The 13,106-nt window shown below is 48.5% G+C and overlaps 1 protein-coding gene and 1 pseudogene across 1 annotated transcript in view; one reads left to right on the top strand and one right to left on the bottom strand.

Moving 5' to 3' along the window:
* SAP30L (SAP30 like) overlaps positions 1 to 13,106 on the bottom strand; it is a 129,411-nt gene that overhangs the window by 50,949 nt on the left and 65,356 nt on the right. The gene's annotated exons all lie outside the window — the stretch shown is intronic.
* Positions 6,480 to 6,599, top strand: LOC136643240 (5S ribosomal RNA; annotated as a pseudogene).

Raw genomic sequence — 13,106 nt, 5'->3', positions numbered from 1 at the left:
TGAGTTAAATAAATGTAGTATATTAAACTACTATTTATTGCTAGAATGAATCATTAACATTTTTTTTAAATATTACATTTGGCAGTACTGCACAATCCATGTTCTAATAACATACCACTACAGGCATAGCAATGCTTAAAAAGATAAGGAAATAGCACAGCAGTGAAAATGGGCAACTGGATTAACTATCTGCAACAAAAGTCATCCTGCCTAATATAATTTTCAGGGCAGGTGCCCCTAGGTGGCAGACCACAGAGCAAAGGGTCTGCCTTCTCCCTCTCTGGGCAAGCTCTACCCTGGCTCAGAAGAACCAAGAACAGTTAACTGCTGCTCTCATTTCCTCCTTACCTCACACCTGTGATGAGGGAGGTTGAACCTGAGTCAGTCCTCCCCAAGCCAACCAGCTCTATGGAGGTGAGTCAAACATGTCCCAAGGGAATCACCTGTCCCAACTCTCAAGGTAGCAACTTCTGATAGCTGGTCTGAGGAACCCCCTTGCACTTGATACCTCAAACTGTTCACCAAACTTTTGCTACCAATGCCATTATCCACACTGTCCCAGTAGGTCATGACCAAAGTGGGGGGCATCTATTTAAAGAGCATCACCCACCTAAGTTCCTGCTAATCTCTGAGGGAAGTGCATTGGAGCAGTATAGGGGCTGAGTGGTGGAAGCTCCAGAGTGCTCCACAATGATATTGATATCACTGAGCTCCAGCATTCCAGTAAGGTAGGTGTGCCAAGACTCAAGTTTCAGCTTGCATGGTCACACAGCCATGCAGCTTAGAAGCCCATCACTACATTCTACTGCTCCTAAGCCTGCAGTGTGGAGTAGACAAAACTACCACCACCACAACCAAGTGCCTCAATGCCAGTGAAGGTTAGGAAAGAAAAGTGACCAGAAAATCTGCACTGCTTGTTTGGGAGGGCAAGTGGAAATCCTACTGAACATGGAAATCCTACTGAACCACAGGAAGTGAGCTGTCCAGTATACATTCCAGCATGGCGCTACCAGCTATTGGCTCAAAAAGTTACAAAATCACACCTAGCCAATAGGAGCTTGTCTTGCTCCTACCTGTTTGCCCACATGACCTCCAGATCAGCTGCTAAGCAATGGTTGGGAGGAGGCTGCAAAATGACTAGAAAGAAAGACATTCAAGGTTTTTGTAGCTGCAGGTTTATATGTAAATACAGTATAACTAGGCTTGCTGCAACAAAAGTTAAACATTTTTCAGGCTCGTTGATTTAAGTCAGTTTAGTAATAATAATAATAATAACAGGTATTTATATACCGCCTTTCTTGGTCTTTATTCAAGACTTTATTCAAGGCGGTTTACATAGGCAGGCTTTATTAAATCCCTTATTAAATAGGGATTTTTACAATTTCAAAGAAGGTTCTTTCTTTCAAGAACGACTACATTCAAGGTGTTTCATTCAAGGTGTTTCATTCCGATCTGGCTTCACATTCTGGCCTCCATCCTCCCACGCTCAGAGCAGATGGAATTGCTCGGCTTCAGCTTGTCAGCTGCTCCAAGGTCGCACGGTGCCGGTGGCCTCAAACTGGCGACCTTGTGGATGTTATTTTCAGGCAGACGGAGGCTCTACCCTCTAGACCAGACCTCCTGCCCAGACCAGACCTCCTGCCCAAGTATGGAGCTCCTGCCTCCTCCTGTTAAGTATGTGCTTAACTCTTCTGCTGAAATGAGGCCTGAAAGCCCCAGGTTCAAATGCCCTCTCAGCCATGAAGCTGCCTGGGGGCCCAGTCCTATCCAACTTTCCAGCACCAGCACAGCCACGATACGGCCACCTTACCTTACATTTGTTCCCTTACCTTGAGGAGGCCTCTGGGACTGCTGCCCCATCACAGGATGCAGTATACACCCCATTGGCATGGCTACATCAGTAGTGGAAAGTTGGATAGGATTGGACCCTGGATTATCTTGGGGCAGTCATCATCTCTCAGCCTAACCTACCTTGCAGGGTTGTTTAGAGGACACAAAGGAGAGAGGGAACCACATACACTACCCTGAGCTCTTTGGAGGAAGGGCAGTATAAAAATCTGAAAAATAAATAAAATAAACTTTGCTTTTGGTTGTAGCTAGAACCAAGGCCATATCGGTAGAGGTATTTGAAACAGTGTTATTTATTTTACTCAGAAGTAAGCCCACTGAGGCTGTAATCCTATCTTACTCACCAGAGTAAGCACTCAAACACCTCTGCTTATTGGTGGTGCCTCTGGTGGTGCCTCTAGAACACATTTTCATGTTCAAGTGACATCTGAAAGCCACTCTTATTTCATAGAGCCTTATCACACTTTGATCCATCCTATAAAAACAAAAAAAACCAGAAAGATTTGATTTACTGCTGTGTTTTTTCCTCTCTTCCACATTTTATATTGTCTTATTTCTCTGTTGCATTGTTTTATCGTTTTTTTAAAATATGTACATCATTTTGATACTCCTGTGACTGAACATTTGCATGCAGTAAATGAATAAAACAAAGTATTATAATAAATGTCACATCAACAGAAAGCTCTCCAGTGGAACCAGGTCATGTGTGCAGCTGCCAGTCAGCAAGTGTGCAGCCAGGACCTGAGTCCAGAGAAAATGGTATATGTACATGCACACGTCAAGGCGACCACAGTTGCAGGGAACACTTATAAGGAGCTCTCCCTGTAAAAGGTTGGAAAGAAAGCAGGTGTCAGGTGTTAGTGTGTGCCTGCCCTCCCAGAACTCTCAAGCCCATAAATTTGCCAGGAGAGATTTTTCCAAAGCAAGTTGAAAAACTTGAACAAAAGTAAGCCTGCTGCTTGAATTTAGAAGGTGTTGGACAAAAGGAACTTTTTTTTTGTTACAAAGTGCAAGTTGAAAAAACATGATTTTTCCATGTATTTATTCAGGTGATGGACTCCAAGTTCACTGACTTGGACTGTTAAAGTAGTATGATGTTCTCTTGCTGGTGGAGACCGCATGCATTTTAGAAGCAAATAAAGGGTGCAATCCTAACCCCTTATGTCAGTGCTTTCCAGCACTGTGCTTTCTAGCACTGACATAAGGGCAATGCAGCTCTTAGGTAAGGGAACAAACATTCCCTTACTTTGAGGAGGCCTCCATGAGTGACACCCAACTGCAGGATGCAGCACATGTTCCATTGGCACCGCTATGCCAGTGCTGAAAAGCACTGACATAGGGTGTTAGGATTGCACCCAAAATGAATGAGAGCTGCTGTTAGGAGTCACAGTGGTAGTCACATTGATTACATTCAGCCAATGCTTGTGGTGGATGAAATAATGAAGTGGACAGAGTGTTTCTTTTTTCTCTGTTGAAAAAGGAAAAAATTCTATACAGTTACTTCTAATTTAAAAACAAAGCAATCTGACCTATTTCCAGTTTTGCTCTGCATCAGTTAATACCAGAAGGCAGTGAAGATGTGCCACTGAAAATGACTGTGTGGAGATAAGGATATGGAGTTAAAAACATAGAAAGCTTCTTTACCATTGAGTCAGAACACTGGTCCATTTCACTCAGCTTCGTCTATGCTAACTGGTGTGGCATTTCAGAGAGGGATGTTTCTCAGCCTTCCCTGGATATATCAGGGATTGAAGCAGAGAGAACCCCTGTGTACAAAGCAGGTGCTCTGTCATTGAGCTGTGGCTGGAGCTATGTCAGGGCCAGCTCTGACATCAGTATGCACAGGTTAATTGCATGTGTGTGTCTGCTTGTATAGTTTCTCAAACTGTGGGTTGGGACCCACCAGGTGGGTCATGAGCCAATTTCAGATGGGTCCCCATTCATTTCACTATATTAGACTTGATGCTACCATGGTATGCAACAGCATTTGGGGAATTGATACAGACCTGTACTTTTAACAAGCTACTCTGTATAAGTTTTTAACAATGATAGTGAGTGGGACTTACTCCTGGGTAAATGTGGGTTCGGATTGCAACCTAGAATTGTTACAAGCTTTCCTGCTTGACGACATCACTTCCGGTCATGATGTGACTTCCAGTGGGTCCTGACAGATTCTCCTTCTAAAAAGTGGGTGCTGATGCTAAAAGTTTGAGATTCACTGGTCTAAGCCTTTTATTGCAACAAGCAAGCAGGTATGGGACAGCACCTGTTTGGCATGCAGAAGGTTCCAGGTTCCTTACCCCAGCATCTCCAGGACAGGCAGAGAAGGTTTTCTGCTTGAAACACTGGGGATCTACTGGCAGGCAGCGCAGACAGCACGTGAGTCACTTGGAGCAATGGCCTGACTCAGGATAAGGCTGCGTTCCCTATTCCTTTATGGCCTGCCTAATTTGGCTTCTTTCCAATGTCTGGTTACTAACTAAACTCAGGAGGTCTCTTCGACTGCCGTTTCCTATATGCACTTATTTAAGAGTAAGGGCACCAGCCTACGCGTGTCTACTCAGAAGTCCCATTGTGTTCAATAGGGTTTACTCCCAGGAAAGTGTGTCTAGGATCGCAGCCTGTGGCTACAATCCTATCGACACTTTCCTGGGAGTAAGCCCCATTGACTACAGGGGGCTTACTTCTGAGTAGACATGCACAGGATCGGGCTCTCAGTCACCTTACAATTTCTTTGGAGTAAACGTGGTCCGAGTTGGGCCCTAAACTCGTAATTCTACTCACGTTTTCTCGGCGTGTAAACCGCCCCGAACTCAATGGGACTCACTCCCACAATTAGGAAAATTTCGGATCTTACTCCGAATTGGTATTCATGGGATGTCAACTCAAAAAAAGAAGACGGTGCTCCTGACCATGGGCAGAGTGCCTTTGCTGAACCACTCAGGGGGCAATCCTATTCTCACTTACCTAGGAGTAAGCTCCATTGGCTATCATGGCACTTACTTCTGAGTAGACAGGCTTAGGCTTGGGCTCTGAGTAAGCACAGCAGTTCTCTCCCATCCTGAGTGAACCCGTCCCGGTTCATGGGTGGATCTGAGCTCCGGCATCTCTCACCTGAGCCTCCCCGCAGCGTGCAAGCGTCCCCTCCCCCCTTCGGAGCCATTCCAGTGGGGGGGGGCAAAACGAGGCATACGCCTGGAATGGCACCGAAGGGGAGGGGCCGCTTGCACGCTGCGGGGAGCTTCCCTGCAAGACTTAGCGCTTTGCATCCCCTCTGGCTACGCCACTGCCTCCGACTCAGCTGCTGAAAGGGTTAAAGAAGCGGCTGCCTTCCCAGCCGGGGTGGCCCTTTAAGAGCCCCCCCCCCCCGCTCCAGCCCTCCGCACTGCAGCAGACTGTGCAGCTCCCTTATCAATGGGATTCCTGCGGCACAGACTCAGCGATGCTCGCTGGCTCTGGGCTGCTGCGATTAGATAAATGCCTCTGATTTCAGAGCCCGCGGCTGGTTGGCCATGGGGGGGGCAGCAGTGGAAAGAGGTGGAAATCTCCCAGCAGATCTGCAGGGAGGCAGCACTTTCCTCCTCCGTTTGGGAGGGTGGATTCGCCCCAGGAGGCGGGAGGGGGGGCGGGAGGATCTTCCATGCACAGACCCCCTTAGCCGGGGTCAAAGTTTCGGTGCCACCAACAGCTCCACGTGGGTACCTGGCAAATGAGAACCCCGTGAGTGTGAGGCCCTTTCCCACTCGATTGTAAGCTGCTGGGGTGACCCTTTTCCCTGCGGCACACGCTGCAGGGCGGCTGTGACAAGAAACAACAGGGGTGGTGGGAGAGAACCACCTTTATGCACATGTCGAAGGAAGCGAGGGCCAGGACTGCCACCTCTGCACGCTTAAGTAGGGGGCTGCGAGGCCCCTGAGCTCAGGCCCCGAACACTTTCTTCTGAGTCAGGGCAAAGAATAGTTGCAAGCCTAGATGGGGAATCAATCCCAAGGAAGTAAGCCCCATTGCAGTCAATGGGGCGTGGAAGATTTCCAGCGCAAGCCTATGCTTGTAAGTCGTATGTAAGTCAGTCCCGTGGTGTTCGAACGGGTTTACTCCCAGGAGTGTGCATACTGCATTTACTCAGAAATAAGCTCCATTGTATTCCAGGGGGTGTTCCAGGTAAGTGTGCATAAGCTTTAGGCTATGGCTACCCTACAGTGGCTGCCCTATTATTGAATTCATACAATATTATATTAATTATGGCAGTGGTTCCCAAACTGTAGGTCAGGACCCACTGGCGGGGAGCGACCTGATTTGTAGTGGGACGAGTAAGGGTGATGGAAAGATCAGATAACGGTCTCAAAACCTGAGGCTATTTAAAAATCAGATACTGTAGCTGCTAACTACCCTGCAAAGAGCTCAGCTCCTGCAGTTTGCAAACATGGGTAAATAAAGGGAGAGAAATGTTTGAGGGTCTTTTTCGAGGTTATTATAACAAATATTTCTTTCTAGATCTCCTTTTTTAAAAGTCTGGTAAACTCAGGTGGGGTCCGGATAGAGCGTCGTTTTAAAAAGGGGGTCCTGGTGCTAAAAAGTTTGGGAACCACTGTATTATGATATTCATTAATGATCGTATTTATTGTCTCTTAGATTGCAGCAACTGTTACCCTGCACATGCCCAATCTTGTCTGATCTTGGAAGCTAAGCAGGGTCAGGCCTGGTTAGTACTTGGATGGGAGACCGCTTGGGAATGCCAGGTGCTGTAGGCTTATACCATAGTCTTTCGAGACTGAAGGTTGCCAACCAGATTGTATATTTTAGTACGGGTTGTGTAAGCTGCCCTGGGCATTTACCTTGGGATAGGAAAGGTGGGGAATGAGGGCCCAGTCCTATCCAACTTTCCAGCTCGGGTGTAGCCACAATGCACCCCCATGGAAAGGGAACAAATGTTCCCATACCTTAAGAAGGCCCCAGTGACTGCCCCTCCACCACAGGATGCAGTTGCACACCCCACTGGCGCAATTGCACCAGCACTAGAAAATTAGTTAGGATTGGGCCCTGAATGAATGAATGGAAACGGGCATCCTTACACCCAATCCTATGCATGTCCACTCTGAAGTGAGTCCCATTATAGACAATAGGGCTTACTCACAGGTAAGTGTGGTTAGGATTGCCGCCTCAGTGGGCAAGCACAGCTAGATGCAGGTGAAGGTTATTTGCCAATAAAAGGCAGAAAAAACGCTGTATAAGAGTATCAGTAATATTATTGTTAGAATTCAGAGTTCTTCTGGTGTGTCACCCCCACCTCATATGGATGTGGAAGAAAAACATTTTATTTCCAGTTCCTTCTGGAACTGAGGCCAGAGAGGAGCAGATTTCCAGGGGCCCTGCCCTCTTCCTTCCACCGAATAAGGTCGTCCTTGGTCGTATCAAGGAAGCGAGTAGGAGCCTGGGCGAGGCGGATCGTCAGACGGGGCTATTGCGCAGCCCTGGAAGCTGTGATGTGAGGGTTCTCTTTCTTGCCTGTGGGCCACTTCGCGTTTTAGGAAGGCGAGGATAAATAAATCGATCCCCAATGCGACAAGGAAATTTCTTGCATACTTCAGGGCGAAGGGGAGGGGTGGCAGAGGAAATTCGTATCTGAGAAATTTGCCCTCTCCATGTCCCATAGATCGTTTCTGATGTGGGTTAAAAAAAAAACAAAACCTGGGCTACAAAAACTGGGTCCCTCCTCAAAGATCAAGACTGAGCCCCTCCTGATGACTGCCCTTAGACAGCTGCCTAGTTTGCCTCATGAAGGCACTGGCCCTGGATGTGCCAGCCTCCAGTGAAACAGACGCGGTGCCACCAGGGTGGCTAGGTGTCCTAACTACAAAAGAGGCACTCCAAAATGTAGGACATCCCAGGAAAATGTAGGACACCACACAATAAAAGCTAAAAACACTCCTATGTTGATTGAATGGAATTAATTTAAACATTATATTATTAAATTAAAAGCATATTACATATGATGTATTACATCTAATTTATTAATACCAAGAAGACCATGTGCCACTCATGGGGGAAAAGGAGGACATTTAAGTTCTTTTCCAGGATGCGTCCTCTGGTCACTCTGTTGCCACTGATTTCAGTGGGAGATCTAACCATTTTTGATGAACGTCCAGGCGGTGGAATAAAAGAGAATGAACTTTGGCTGGATCGTCGTGGATGACGATGATGACGATGATGATGATGATTTGGAAAAGCGGAGCGAAACCAAGAGCCCTGCTTTTCCAGATCATTTTTTCCTTTGTGTTTCTTCTCAGTTACCAAATGGAAAGGGACAAATAATGAAGAACAAATGTTTCCACCTCGTGTATTCAAGGGGGCGTAATGGGGTGCGGTGGGGTGGGGAGGCTTAGGCAGGGTGGAATAACGAAGGCAGGAGGCGGGGGCTGGGCGGGGAAGGCCGCTCCTGTAATCCAAGTCGGACTCTTTGGCCTCCATCCAAAGGCCGAAGGGGGAGCCCACCAGTCCTTTTCCAGGTTTCAGTTTCTGCCCAACGTTGCGTATACGCAACGGGGAGCAAATGCGTACACCTGTGGGCCGGGCACAAATAGCTTAATGGCCTCTGCGGTTCCGATCAGCCGGGGAGGAAGGTTTCGTGGCTTTGAAACGCCTCTAAGTGGCTACCGAAGCCGCTGGAGACTCTCTCGGGGAGCTGCGACTGAAGTCAGCCCCATAAAATGTGTCCTGCTCCAATGGAAATGGACATTAATGGCCTGGGAGGCCGCCTGGTGAACAGCAGCGGCTCCCCGCAGCCCGCAGGCGTTTCCCCCGCAACGACACGAGTAGTCCTTCGCAAACGAGTTAATCGTTAACATGCCGGCCTGGGGGGCTGGTTTCAGCACGGTGTGTGATTTTGTGTGTTTGTTACAGTCAAACACTGAGTTTTCTGGGGTTTCCCCCTCTTGACCCAGTTCGGATTCTCAAAAGCCCAAATGCGTTAAAGAAAACCAGGCGAGACTGCAGCCCAACGCGGTCTTGAACCTTCGGCATTAACGCCCACCCCTCCCCCCACTCCCCCAAACAAACCCACACGTCAAATTCACGCCCAAGGCAACCAAATGCAGAGCCTGCTCTCCTTCCACACTGAGGATTGCGCGCAGCCACAAGGGATGTCGTTCGAGAAGCATCCATGAGTGGGGTTCACAATCAACCATCATGTGGAGACAGTCACCACCGCTTTGGGGGGAGGGGTTGTAGCAGGCCCATAGTCAGGATTCTAGAGGTGGGTGGGCAACTATTTTGTCAAGGTAGGCAATCATGTCGGGTCAATAAACTGGTGAGCCAAATTAAAGGGTAAGGTTGGAGAAACATCCCAGGCGTCCTCTTTTTCCAGGACATGTCCTCTTTTGTAGCCTCGTGTCCTGGAAAAGAACTGAAATGTCCTCCTTTTCACTGCAGGCAGTGCAGACCCTTCTTGTAACTGAGAAATTATATGTAATACAGTTTTAAATTTAATAGTAAGTAATATAGTATTTAAATTAACCCCATATATGAGTGTTTTTAGCTGTTATTGTGTCGTGTCCTACATTTTCCTGGGATGTGCTACATTTTGGGGTGCCTGGTCTTCTTTTGCGGTTATGACATCTGGTCACCCTGGAAACATCAAAGACCCATAAACTGCTGACACAGGGTGCCCACCCTGGCTCCCCTAGTTACGGCCCTAGGTTGGAGTCCAATCAGTGTGTCTGTATGGCATCCCGATCCCATAGAATCATACACTGCGATGGTTGCTGCTTCGAATAAGAGTGAGATCGTTTTGAAGACGGGTTAAAAAGTGAACACACACACACACACGCACACACACACACACACGAGCAAATTGGCAGGGGAATCATATTTATCTCCCTGTAAAAAATACACCTTTCTACCATTTTGTGGTTTAATTCTTTTTTCTGAAGCTGAGCGCTCAAGTTTGTGATTTGGAAGGAAATCCCATTGAATTTCTTCCATTAATCCAGTCCCCAGATAACACAATGGTACAAGCCGCGATATCCAGGCAAATTCAATCCGATTCAGCTTGCCATTGCATTTTAAACCACAATTGGGAAGTGACTTGAGTCTCATTCAGATCAATGGCACTTCTTTCGAAGTCAAAGTTTGAGGCGTCTTTCCCAGGCGTGGAAAGAAATTCCCCCGTAGTTCCTGGGACTTTCTTCCAGATGAATTTAGTTCTGGATCAGGATTCAGAAGACCCTCCCCCCTCAAACAGTCAGGATGTTCGTGAAACTACGGGATGCTGTGAAGATAGTGGGAAATCCTGTCTGTCGATCTAATGACTATAAGTGGCGCTGAGTTATGGCCATTTTCATCTTCTTTTGGGGACGAGACGAGAGCATTCTGGGGAAAGAAGGCATCTGTCCGGACCCTCCGGTCACTGCTGTTGAGAGCTGGAGTGACTCCTAAATGCCATTCTGGAGACGAAGACGCCTGTTCTGCCGGGTGAGGGACCTCTCCCTTAGCCAAGGATGTGTCCAGATGCACCCGGCAAGTAGGATTCACGTAGCCAAATTCTCCTGGCCTCCTCCGCCGAATTCACAGCCTGTCTACTCAGAAGTAAGTTCCACTGATTTCAATGGGGCTTACTCCCAGGAAAGTGTGGCTAGGATGGCGGCCTCAGACCAAGGGTCCTGCTCCATATTCAAGCCAGGGTGGGGCGAGCCTCGTTTCCAGCGCGTCCAGGTTCGGCGTCTCACCTGCTGGCTTCCCCTTCCCACTTCGGAACCGACAAGCAGAGGCGATCATTGCAGGGCCTCCTCCGGCAGGGCCAGGGTCCCGCCCGTCCCGGCTTGAGAAGACCCCTTCTCGGCTTGGCAAAACGGCTGATCGGGAGTCTCCCTGCGACTCGGCCAGCGGAGCCCTGTCCGGGCTTCCACTGAAGTTTCACCACCCGTCGAGGATCCACCCGGACAAGCGAAGAACACCAGCAATTTCATTGGCAAAGTCAAGGCATTTAATAAATAAATAAATAAATAAATAAATAAATAAAGACAACAGTAAACCAAGGTCGACATCATTACACTCCAATCCTAAATAATAACTGCACTCCAACCTTTCAACATCATTCCCATTTCTACACTATAGATAGATTCCACCCTGGAGAAGTCTCCAGGTCATTTTTACAGCTGGTGCACCTTAGGCTGCAAACCTATCCACACTTTCCTGGGAGTAAGCTCCATTAACTATAATGAGGCTTACTTCTGAGTAGACACGTTTAGGATTGGGCTCTAAGGCTGCAACCCTATCCACACTTGCCTGGGAGTAAGCCCCATTTACTATAATGGCACCTGCTTGTGAGTAGACATAAATAGGCTTGGGCTCTGAGGTTGCAATCCTGTCCACACTTACCGGAGAGTAAGCCTCCTTATTTATAATGAGGCTTACTTCTGAGTAGACACGGGCTCTGAGTCCCCATTGATTCACCAATCAAGTGATTCATTAAGATAGATATTACAAGAAATACGACGGCATCCTGAAGAAAACAGCAAGATCACACACACACACCCTATTCAATCTACTGGGGAAAAAACGCTTGCCGCATATTTTCTGATTCAAAATTGCTCGGTACGGTAAGACTCGCCTCGCCCCCCCCCCCCCACACGCCTTCGCTCAACAATTTTATGTGCCTCTGATTTCATATATAAGTGTAGACAAGTTGTTTGCAGCACATCGATCTCATTCCCGCGGGAAATGAATGCTATTTGCACACTTGGTGGCCCAGTCACATCGAATGAGACGTACGGCAAAGCAGCGCTGAGCCAGCCCATGCCACCGGCGCGCACGAGAATGGACACGCCTGCCCGAAGCCTCCCCTCTCCCCGCTTACAGGTCTCGGGCTGGACGCAGCAGAGCGCGCTGCCCTTGCATTCCTGCAGCCAGCCGGTGATTTAGCGCCCAATCCTGGGCATGTCTCCTCAGAAGAAAGTCCCACTAGAGTCAATGGGTCTTACTCCCAGGTAAGCGTGGATGGGATTGCAGCCTTAGTTGGGCGTTTTAGACACTCAAGGCGACCTCTACCAACGGCACCGGTGTCATCGTTAGTCCCCCCTTCTAAGTCCCCCCCTTCTAAGTCCATGATGGAGCCAGGCTGCAACCCTATACTCACTTTCCTGGGAGTAAGCCCCATTGAACACAATGGGACTTACTTCTGAGTAGACATGCATAGGATTGTTCCCCAGTCCCCTACTACAGGTGCCAGCCAGCCTGCGTCCCTAAGAGATCTCTTCCCGGCAAGAATCCTATCCGACTAGGGGACCGTCTCCAGGAACTTCGTCCATCTTTGGAGAGATCAAGATGTTTGGGACGGGGGTGTTGACCGCCTTCAGTTTCGAAAGACTATGGTATTGCGCTCTGAATGGTGGTTCTGGCACTCAGGGCCTAGGAGAGGGGGTAAAGGGGGTAATTTGTGCCTGGGCCCAGGGTCTAAAGGGGGACCCAGAAGCTAAAGGAGGGAACCCAGAAAAATTTCCTGGGATCTGACATTTTCCTATCTATTCAGACTTGCTGCCCCTAAGGGATGCCACTGATGCCACATGGGTAGGTAGACCTGGGCTCTTAAGACTTTTCCAGCAGTCTCTGCCCTCCCCTCACCCTGCTTCGCCCCTCCCTGCCCCATTCTGCTCACCCATCACCACCCTCCCCTGTTCTGTTTCACCCCTCTCCCTTTGCAAAGGGGCCCAAAAGAAACTTTGTACCCCCTGGTGAAATTCCTCTCGGAAGCCCTGCTGGCACAGCGTCCAGTGTGGCTGAAAAGGCCGATTCGGGAGTGGCAATCCCTTCCACACTGTGTTGTTACTGGCGGTGTTACTGAGGTATGAACGAAGGCTGCAAGCCAATACAACATGAGAAGAATGCTTTGCCTGCATCTGTGGAACGATATGAAAGTCTTCCAATCGATTCAGGCTACGATCCTATCTACACTTACTTGGGAGTAAGCTCCACTGACTAGGATGGGTTTTACTTCTGAGTAGACATGCAGAGGATTCGGCTGCCACAGTTCAGTCTTTTGAACATACAAATGTATAGCCCCCCCCCCCCCCAGAAGACAGTTCCGCATAGTTCAATGGGGCTTACTCCCCAGGTAAGTCAATGCAGCCTACTACGTAGATTTCGATTGAGAGCACAACTACTACGCCTCTGCTGCATCAGGCAAACTTATATTGGAAAGGAAATCTTCCTGCTCCAGGATCGATCCGATCTTCCCAGCCACCCCCATCCCCAAAATCCGAGCG

Source organism: Tiliqua scincoides, chromosome 2 (genome assembly GCF_035046505.1).
Source record: "Tiliqua scincoides isolate rTilSci1 chromosome 2, rTilSci1.hap2, whole genome shotgun sequence".
In the NCBI taxonomy this organism is placed as follows: domain Eukaryota; kingdom Metazoa; phylum Chordata; class Lepidosauria; order Squamata; family Scincidae; genus Tiliqua; species Tiliqua scincoides.
Note: the sequence above shows the minus strand (reverse complement) of the source record. Positions and strands in the feature narration are given on the sequence as shown.